The following is a 10,479-nucleotide window of genomic DNA, read 5'->3' as shown; positions in this document are numbered from 1 at the left end:
TAGAGGAATTAAATTATGGAAAAGTAAGTTAATGGAAATATTTTATGACATGTCAGCTTTTTACGGGAAAAGTATCTGAGTCGTTGGCAAGGGTAAAATGGTAATTTCACGTGGAAATGTTATTTATTTGGATTTACCCCCAAAATATCTCATTCTCTTCTTTCCTTTCTCTCTCTAGGTTTTGGATTTGGTTTTTGCTCTTCCTTCTCTCTTCTCTCTCACGTGTCTTTTTCTCTTCCTCTCCATCAAACCTTCTTCAATCTTCTTCTTCCCTAGCAAGGTTTTATGCTTTGATCTCTCATGTTGTCCTAAGTTTGAGAAGCTTGGGGTTTTGCTTGACTCTCTCCTTTCCTCTCTAGAAACCTATATCATCTTTTTCCCTTTGAGGTAGCAACTTTACCAAGTTTTTGGAAGTGGTGAGTCAAGTATGGATTGCTAGCAATTAGTGAGCAAGAAACAACCTTGATTTTGGATAGAAGCTTTGAGAACATCTTGTAATCAAGAATTAGGGTTATGGAGAAGAAATCATTGGGAATGGAATAAGGATGATCAAGCAAGGATCATGATGTATTATATTGCAAGAAATGTCAAGATGGTTATGGTTTAAGCAAAAGAAGCAAGTGATCACAAACTAGGGTTTTGTCATGTTGGAGCTTGGAGCTTGTTTATGCTTCAAGAACTTGGTTTAGGTGAGTTCCATAGATAGAATTCCCACCCTTTGGGATTATGATTATGCCATGTATGTTTAGTATGAATAACATGAAATTCTAGGGTTTATGCATTAGTCTAGTTGCCCCTTTTTATGTCATGCATGCTATACATGTTAATACTTGCCATATGCATGTTTTATAAGTTTCCTATGATCAAATATGTTCCAAAACTAATAGAGACACTTGGTTTGAGGTTTTTGGGTCGAAAATACCATTTTTAAGTGTTCTGGACTGCCCTAACTCGCCACGGCGAGCTATTACTCGCCACGGCGAGCTAGAACTCCGAAGGGGGGTTCCTGCTCGCCCCCAACTCGCAGCTGCAAGCTGCTGCTCGCCTCCCCAGCAAATCTACTCGCCTAGGCGAGTAAGACAGGGAGAAATCCCATTGTTTTGCTCGCTTCAGGCAGGCGTGGGGATACGCGACGCAGTTTTCTCTATGGTGTCTTTTAACGAATGTAAACCCCTCAAACCAAGGTCCTAAATGATTATCAATGAAAGCATGATCTTTATGATATGAGGCAAGTATTAAGCATGTTAGTAAGGCATGGCATACGAGAGAAATCATGTCATGAAACGGGTAGCAAACTATCTATTAAGCAAGAAGAAGATTAGAGCCTCGACATAGTCGTTGAGAACTAGCAAGACTCCTAGAATGCTAAGACGCGAAGTATAAACTCTTCGCATATGTTAAGAGTGTTTAGCAAGCATGATAAGATGTGGTTTGATTAGTTAATCACTCCACCACGATTAAGTATGTACATGAACAAGTATAAGTTTACCGCTAATCGGATCGACTCAAGGGTCCGAGGTAATAAGCAAGTAAGTATGTATATGTTTAACTTATGCACGACAAGACCATGACTAATAAGTGTAGGTGGCCTGTCTCTTGATATCCACATCAGGGGGATACAAGGGGTTCTCATTATTAGAACGATTTAAGCCGTAAGGGACCCGCATGTCACTGAGTAACAAGACGTAGGTGCTCGTGTCTCTTGTTATCCACGCCAGGGGGATACGGGAGGTTCTCGACCTAAGGGGAACGGTTTAAGCCGTAAGGGACCCGCACGACACCGAGGGATTCCGATGTACGTACATCGGTCATGTATGGGATTGATCTCGGGGTTACTCCACCCGGGACTATCCGTAAAATGAATCGAGATAATAATTGTTTGTTCAACGCTAACATAATTGAATGAACTTAGATACGTTTATGTATGATATGATTATGATTATGTTATGTTCATGGTTATGCAAGAGTGAATCCATGCAAGTTTATGTTTAAGAATAAGAGCATTAGATGCTACATGACAAGTACAGGGCATGGATTAGAGTAAGTAAAGAACATGATACCGATGACGATCTTAGGTTTCCCCTAATCGTCCGGTTTAGAATCGTGCCATGATTATGTTATGTTTAGGCCTCGATACATAGAGTGTATTCTTGGCAATGCGGTTTTAGTTTCCCCCTGACCGCCATGACACGTATAGGAAGTGAAGCCTATAACAAGTTAAGGTAAGACTATGACGGCCCTAGTATGCACGATCGTCAAGTATTCAAGTCCCCACACACGTATAATCAACCGTCAGGTTGTAATGTAGACACATGGTGACCGTAGGTTTCCCCTGAGGTTACCTATAGCCTAGGATTTAGGGGAACTCACTGAGACATTATGTCTCATCCCAAAATCCTTATTTGTTTCAGATAAACAGGATGGATGGCAAGCTAGTAGCCGAATGGATTTTCAGCAAGAGCTCGTTCGTACCCGAAGCATGAAGAATATGGAATCCAAGGATGCATTTATTCTAAATTAATCAAGTTATGTTGTATTGATATTGTACGAACGAGTTTTGTTGTATATAAAATTCATTCGAAGTTTTTATGTTGTAAATTTTTAATGTATCCAGTACTAAATTCAACGCACATGCTAGACTTTCTAGATACGTCTAGCATGGGTGTTACATTTGGTATCAGAGCAGGTCGATTCAGACCGTGCCTTGGGTCATTAATGTTACAACTAAGGTAGTGGGACCATTGGGTTCCGGGTAAATGTTCTTGTTGTTGTTGTTAGTTGAGCCTGATCAACTCAATTTATCATTCGACGACTAGGATGGATGCCTGAGAGCTGAATAGGACTCAGGAGGAATGAAGTATGTGATGAAGTAGTTTGATCGTGCCAAAAGGTGGCCGATGAACTAATCAAGTAGAAGTGTGAATCCTCCGGGAATGTAAGGCATGTTAAGAAGAAACGTTCCGACGATGTCAGGTAAGATGATAGTGATACTTAATGTACCCGTAAGCGAGGAAGTTGGATATATATATCTAATCATGACCGAAAGATTCGGTAAGAGTTGTTGTTGGAACGGGTTTGTGATATTCTGGGATGTCAGTACAAGGTTACAAGATAGTGAGAAGTCGATTTATGTTGACGGGGTCAGCAGGCTCTCAGGAATAGCAATATGTAAATGAAGATAAGGACATGTGGGTTGTCAAGTTGCATAAGTGGCAACCTAAGGAGGTAAGTTATTCATAGTGGTGGAAGTTCGGGAATTCAAGAGAAGGTTTTATGTTATCAGTATTAAGGCATTGATTTCCGACGTGCCAAGAATTGTATCGAAAAGGTTGAAGTTGTCATGCATACGTTATAGAATATTTTACGATGATAAGAATGAATGATGTGTATTGTATACTTGAGAATAAGAATTTTATGCAATAAATGTTTTCTGAAAATAGAGTTGGAGAAGCTCACCAATAGCAAGCCTGAGACGAAACTTTCCGTTTTTATGAAATCTACCAATTCGTTCCTATGGTTTGCAATGACTATTGGGGAGATGTCTTCATAATAATCTTTTAGGTGATGAAAATAATTTATGACGTCAAGTAACGAATGCATATCATATCCTAAGTTTTTTTTTTCAAGGAAAAGACATGGGCAACCATCAACGAAATCGATACGGTTTAAGGTAACTTTGGAAGTTAATCTTTTAAGAGTCAAGAACGAGCCACGATCAAGAGTATAAAAGTTCCGACGTTTAAAAGGAAAGTCGCAGAAGTTTATGCATGAGGTATGAAGTAAGAAGTTAAAGCGGTGCAAAGTTATGAGAAATCACAAGGTTCACGGATTATGTGGAATTATGACGTATCTCTCGAACGTATGTTTTGCTTAATCGATTTGCTAAGGCTCATCATGAAGTTGAATTATCATGTTTAAAAAGATTTTAGAGAGTGTTGCGTGTATGGGTGATTGAAGTTGACATTTTGAAAATTCACAAGAGATTTTTAGGAACTGGTTTGCTACGACACTCATAGAGCGGACTAGACTTATTGGAGTCTAGGTTGATGGCGCGTATGTGTTATCTACACGTTCTATAATTTTAGAGTAACGACCGGGGTCTAAACTCAGTATTTATATAGTAGAAAAATCATCAACGTCAATGACCCGTGCGCTAGTTTACGAAGTTTTCCTTAAAAGAAAAATCAACGAGTAAGCATTGTTATGATTAAGCAAAATATAGTATGCGAGGATACGAAGGTACAAGGATTAGATGTTCTAGAAGGATATGTTCAAGTGTTATATGAGTTTGTCAAAGGAATTCGAGTTGCTTGGAAACAGGTTCAATTATGATATGTATGGTAAATGTAACCAGCAAGAACGTAAGGTTTACTCCCAAGTCAAGAATTATAAGCATAAGATAAGTTATCACAAGTTTTGAATTTACAAGACAAGTGTAAGGTTGTGACGTTGGTCGCAACATGAAAGATCTCAAGAAGTTAGTATTCCAGTGGTAAGCAGAATGTGAAGTCTCAATCGCTCTAACGGATTAGAGTAATGGTTTAAGCCAACCGGTGGGAATCAGAGTAGCGCCACGGAAGCTAATCGTTAATCACGAAACATGGAATTATAGTATTAAAGAATCTTCGAGGAGAACATGTAAGGTTCAGAAGGTTACCTTTCGTGACTCAAGTAAAGAATCGAAGCATCAAGAATGATAACCGAATGAGATGATGTGAAGAATCAAATTTAGTGTTCCGAAAAGAGGAATAAGTTAATGTTAAGTGGGTCAAGGATCTTCTTGGTTTATGTCATGTATTAACAGGTGTATGAGGTATGTATATTAGTTAAGGAAGTAAGAATCCACCTTTGAAGTTTAAGCATGTTAACATATAGGGAGATGCGACTCTCAAGTTTTGTTCAATGAGAATCATACTTTCGTATGCAATACTTGTTGAGTGAAAACGATACTTGTTAAGACATGTCAAGCCATGATTTTATAACTTCTAAAGCTAAGATTGGTATTATGGAACTTGGGAATGATGCTTATTTCTAAATTCATGGAATTATACATTTTTGAAACTGATGAAATACGTCGTAAGCAAACTTACGTAAGGCGTACAAACTTCAAGACCAACTTGTCGTGGACAAGTTTTGAGCGAGTTATAAAATCTTTTTCAAAATATAGAGACTTGTCCGGTGGTTCTGTAGTCCCACTACAAATTCAGTTTTGAAAATGATAAAATCTTTTTAGTCATGTATCTATTCGTTCCAAGAACCCGAATACCAGAGCTTAAGAAAATTTATTCAAGAAAGATTTTAGAACATGTATCGTTATCATTTAACAAGAGACGGCACTCGAAAGTATACCCATGTTATGGAAACGACAATGTTCGTATGAAGCCAAGATCCTACAAGATACACGGAAATGTGTTAAGAATGTTTGATGTATGTGCAAGTAAATATGCTAGAAAGTTTCAAGAACACGTTAACCACAACGTTGGTTATTAGATTGCCAGATGAAGTAACAATTTGATTACACTCCTCTATGTCAAGCTTTATGAGTTACCCATTAGTTCGGGTGCGAAAAGATTATAACGAGATCGAAAGATTTCTTAAGACTCGTTAAGAGATTCGTGAATCTTCTATATGAGTAACGTATGTAAGGGGAATAATTCGCAAAGTGCGGTAAGAAAGATCATGTATGCATGAAAAGATGTTTTATGTTGTAAGTAAGCACTGCAGGGCAAACCTGGTTTCCGATAGGATTCCAGTTAAAAGGCAAATCCTGAGTGTTCATGTTTATGATGAGTTACCTCAACGAATGTTTTATGATAAGCGGGTAAGATACAAACCGAAACAATGAGTCTATGTTTAGCATGGAATGTCCCAAATCATGGTGCACTAAGATAACTCAGAGTTTAAGTGATTATAAGATCGAGAAAGCTATATGCTTATGTATATGAATCAAGAAACAATATGAAGCACAAGCAATGATGAACTTCTTGATGATGTATGAATAGGAAATGTATGGCTCAGACCACAGATGGTAAGTTTTGTCATGATGATTGGTAGTTGATTTCTAAATTTCAAGGACGAAATTTTTTTAAGGGGGGTAGAATGTAATATCCCGCCTGACAGTATCGGTATATTACCCGTTGACCGTGTTAGAGGAATTAAATTATGGAAAAGTAAGTTAATGGAAATATTTTATGACATGTCAGCTTTTTACGGGAAAAGTATCTGAGTCGTTTTTAACACGTTCAAGGCAAGGGTAAAATGGTAATTTCACGTGGAAATGTTATTTATTTGGATTTACCCCCAAAATATCTCATTCTCTTCTTTCCTTTCTCTCTCTAGGTTTTGGATTTGGTTTTTGCTCTTCCTTCTCTCTTCTCTCTCACGTGTCTTTCTCTCTTCCTCTCCATCAAACCTTCTTCAATCTTCTTCTTCCCTAGCAAGGTTTTATGCTTTGATCTCTCATGTTGTCCTAAGTTTGAGAAGCTTGGGGTTTTGCTTGACTCTCTCCTTTCCTCTCTAGAAACCTATATCATCTTTTTCCCTTTGAGGTAGCAACTTTACCAAGTTTTTGGAAGTGGTGAGTCAAGTATGGATTGCTAGCAATTAGTGAGCAAGAAACAACCTTGATTTTGGATAGAAGCTTTGAGAACATCTTGTAATCAAGAATTAGGGTTATGGAGAAGAAATCATTGGGAATGGAATAAGGATGATCAAGCAAGGATCATGATGTATTATATTGCAAGAAATGTCAAGATGGTTATGGTTTAAGCAAAAGAAGCAAGTGATCACAAACTAGGGTTTTGTCATGTTGGAGCTTGGAGCTTGTTTATGCTTTAAGAACTTGGTTTAGGTGAGTTCCATAGATAGAATTCCCACACTTTGGGATTATGATTATGCCATGTATGTTTAGTATGAATAACATGAAAGATTTGGGCAAGATATGTTTGTTCAAGATCATAAAAGATGAGATGTTAATTGACAAAAAATAGTATTTCCCTAGCGACTCCTCCTTTAAAAAGGTGGAAAATTGGACGAAGAAAGTAAAGATGAACTTGAAGTGGATGAAGGTTGATCTATTCTACTCTTTCTTTTAGCTTAATTTTGATGTACTCTTTTAACAAACAATCGTTTTGGAGAACTTTTGCACTTGTTCTTTGCTGTCATTTGATTAATATTGTCTACTACTCATATATGAATGAAAATTATCAGTGAAACTTTATTGTTAATTTTTCTTTCTTCTTACTTTGTTTTATCTATGTTGAATTTAATTCCTTCATAATCATAATCAAAACAAAAAAGGGTGACAACTTCATGATTAACACGAGATAATGTGCACTTACGTTGTTTTGGATATTCTTGCATAAACAATGCCATTTTAAGCTCTTATTTTCTTTTAAGACTGTAATATCGCGCCTGTCAGTATCGGAATATTACCAGTTGACCGTGCCAGAGGATTAAATTCAAGGAAAATAAGTTTGGAGAATATTTATTTCGCTATGTCAGTTTAATACGGATAAAGTATCAGTGACGTTTTAAACACGCTTAAGCCAAGGGTAAAATGGTAATTTCACGCGGAAAGGATATTTAATTGGTTTTTGGCCAAAAATATCTCACTTTCTTCTTTCCTTTCTCTCTCTTAAGGTTGGCAAAGATATTTCTCTCATTCTTCTCTTCTCCATCGCCCTTCTCTCCCTCACTCCATCAATCCTTCTCAACTTCTTCTAAACCAAGAATCATGTTAAATAAGATTCCTTTATGATCTTTTGTCACTAGAAGCTTGGATTTTTGAGTGAGCTTCAATTCTTCTCTTCATCAAGATCTAGTGTTTGAAGATGTGTTTTGAAGGTGATGTTGGAAGCTTGGGTTTGAGCATGATAAGGTTTCTTCATGGTTAAGTTTGTAAAGGAAAAAGGATTAGAAGTGGAATCAAGAGTTAGGTTTCAAGAAAGCAAGGAAGCAAGTTAGGGTTATGGTTTGCTTGAGCTTGTGACTTGGAGCTGCTTTGAGAAGCTTGATTAGGTGAGTTCCATAGATAGTTATCCTACCCTTTTTGGGATTATGTTTTGATTTGTGAGAAAACATGAATTATGTTAGTTTGTAAAACTAGGGTTTTAGTACCCCTTTGTGTCATTTATGAGCAATTATTGTTAATTGATGCCATGCACATGTTATATAACGTTTTTATGATGTATTGGATGATTGGGTTGCATTAGATCACTTGGAACTTGAGATTTTAAGCCAAAATACGATTTCTACACTTCTGGACTGATGGCAGGACGCTAAAGCGTCCACAGCACGCTAAAGCGTCCAAAATGTCGTAACTACTGGACCTGCACGCTTGGAGGACGCTAAAGCGTCCCAAAAGCGTCCTCAGCACGCTAAAGCGTCCTCAAAGCGTCCTCAAAGCGTCCAGGCAGCTTTTGACAGCACTTTTTATGAAAACGTTCTAAAATGTTCACAGCTTTAGACAGCACTTTGTGTAAATGTTTTGAAATGTTCCGGAGGTCCAGAAATTCCGTTTAAGGCCCGTTTCTTGCAATCTCTTAGCGAGTTAAGAATCCCTCAATTCCAAGTGCCTAAAGTACAATTCCAAATAAGATTTTAAACAAGGGAAAGGCATGGCAAATTGTTAACAATGCTTGTTGATAAATGATACACAAGAGTGATATGTTATGAAATATGAAATGGGGTAGCAAGATAATCTTTAAGCAAGGGAAATAACTAGAGCCTCGACATAGTTAGTCGAGAACTAGCATGTTTAGCAAGAATCCCTAGAATGATAAGACGCGGAGTTTATTATCTTCGCACATGAACAAGAATAAGTTAGCAAGTATGTTAAGCCATGGATTGATTAATTAATCTCTCCACCATGTTTAAGAACCTACAAGTATGAATTTACCACTAATCGGATCGATTAAGGTTCCGAGGTAAACATGTATGTATGATTAGGTTTAACCTATACGAACAACAAGACTATGATTAATAAGTGTAGGTGACATGTCTCTTGCAATCCATGAAGGTATGGATTCAAGGGGTTCTCATAATGAGAACGATTCAAGCCGTAAGGGACCCGCATGTCACTGAGTAAGCAAGACGTAGGTGCTCGTGTCTCTTGTTATCCACATCAGGGGGATACGGGAGGTTCTCGACCTAAGGGGAACGGTTTAAGCCGCAAGGGACCCGCACGACACCGAGGGAGTCCGATGTACGTACATCGGTCATGTATGGGATTGATCTCGGGGTTACTCCACCCGGGACTATCCGTAAAATGAATCAAGATAATAATTGTTTGTTCAACGCTAACCAATATGAATGAACTTAGATACGTTTATGTATGATATGATTATGTTATATTCATGTTTATGCAAGAGTGAATCCATGCAAGATTATGTTTAAGAATAAGAGCATTAGATGCTACATGACAAGTACAAGGCATGGATTAGAGCAAGTAAAGAATATGATACCGATGACGATCTTAGGTTTCCCTTTATCGTCCGGTTTAGAATCGTGCCATGATTATGTTATGTTTAGGCCTCGATACGTAAAGCGTATCCTTGGCAATGCGGTCCTAGGTTCCCCCTCGACCGCCATGACACGTATAGGAAGTGAAGCCTATAACAAGTTAAGATAAGATTTATGACGGCTCTAGTATGCACTACCGTCTAAGTATGCAAGTCCCCACACACGTATAATCAACCGTCAGGTTGTAATGTAGACACGTGGTGACCGTAGGTTTCCCCTTGAGGTTGCCTATAGCCTAGGATTTAGGGGAACTCACTGAGACATTATGTCTCATCCCAATCCTTATTTGTTTCAGATAAGCAGGATGTTTATGCATGTTCGGAGCCGGATGGATATTACTTCAAGTGTTCGTTCGTAAAGTTGCAGGACGTTATGGACATCAAGGATGTAATTTTATGTATGGATGAGTTGTGATGTATTATTATTTATACGAACGTAACTTGTTGTAAATATTATTCATTCGAAGTTTTAATTGTTGTATATTTTAATGTATCCAGTACTAATATTAACGCATGTGCCAGACTTTCTAGATACATCTGGTATGGGTGTTACATTTGGTATCAGAGCAGGTCGATTCAGACCGTGCCTTGGGTCATTAAATTACAACTAAATTAGTGGGACCATTGGGTTCCAGGTAAATGTTCTGGTTGTTGTTGTTAATTGAGCCTGATCAACTCAATTTAGCATTCAACGATTAGAATGGATGCCTGAGAGCTGAATAGAACCCAGGAGGAACGAAGTATGTGATAAAGAAGTTTGATCGTGCCAAAAGGTGGCCGGTGAACAAGGCAAGTAGAAGTGTGAATCCTCCGGGAATGTAAGACATATTAAGAAGGGACGTTCTGATAATGTCGGGTATGATGTTATTTATACCCGTAAGTGAAGAAGTTGGATATATATATATCTAAGCATGACCGAAAGTTTCGATAAGAGAAGTTGGAACGGATTTATGATATT

The 10,479-nt window shown here is 37.9% G+C and overlaps 1 long non-coding RNA gene across 1 annotated transcript; it reads left to right on the top strand.

Annotated features, from left to right (window-relative positions):
- The first annotated feature begins 7,631 nt into the window (after window positions 1-7,631).
- LOC146953500 (uncharacterized) lies at window positions 7,632-9,994 on the top strand. Its single transcript, XR_015028059.1, has 2 exons — window positions 7,632-8,019; window positions 9,818-9,994. It is a non-coding gene; the product is annotated as an uncharacterized LOC146953500 (long non-coding RNA).
- Window positions 9,995-10,479: the final 485 nt, after the last annotated feature.

Source organism: Medicago sativa, chromosome 1 (assembly GCF_051527215.1).
Source record: "Medicago sativa cultivar Bolivia chromosome 1, Bolivia_mono, whole genome shotgun sequence".
In the NCBI taxonomy this organism is placed as follows: Eukaryota; Viridiplantae; Streptophyta; class Magnoliopsida; order Fabales; family Fabaceae; genus Medicago; species Medicago sativa.
Note: the sequence above shows the minus strand (reverse complement) of the source record. Positions and strands in the feature narration are given on the sequence as shown.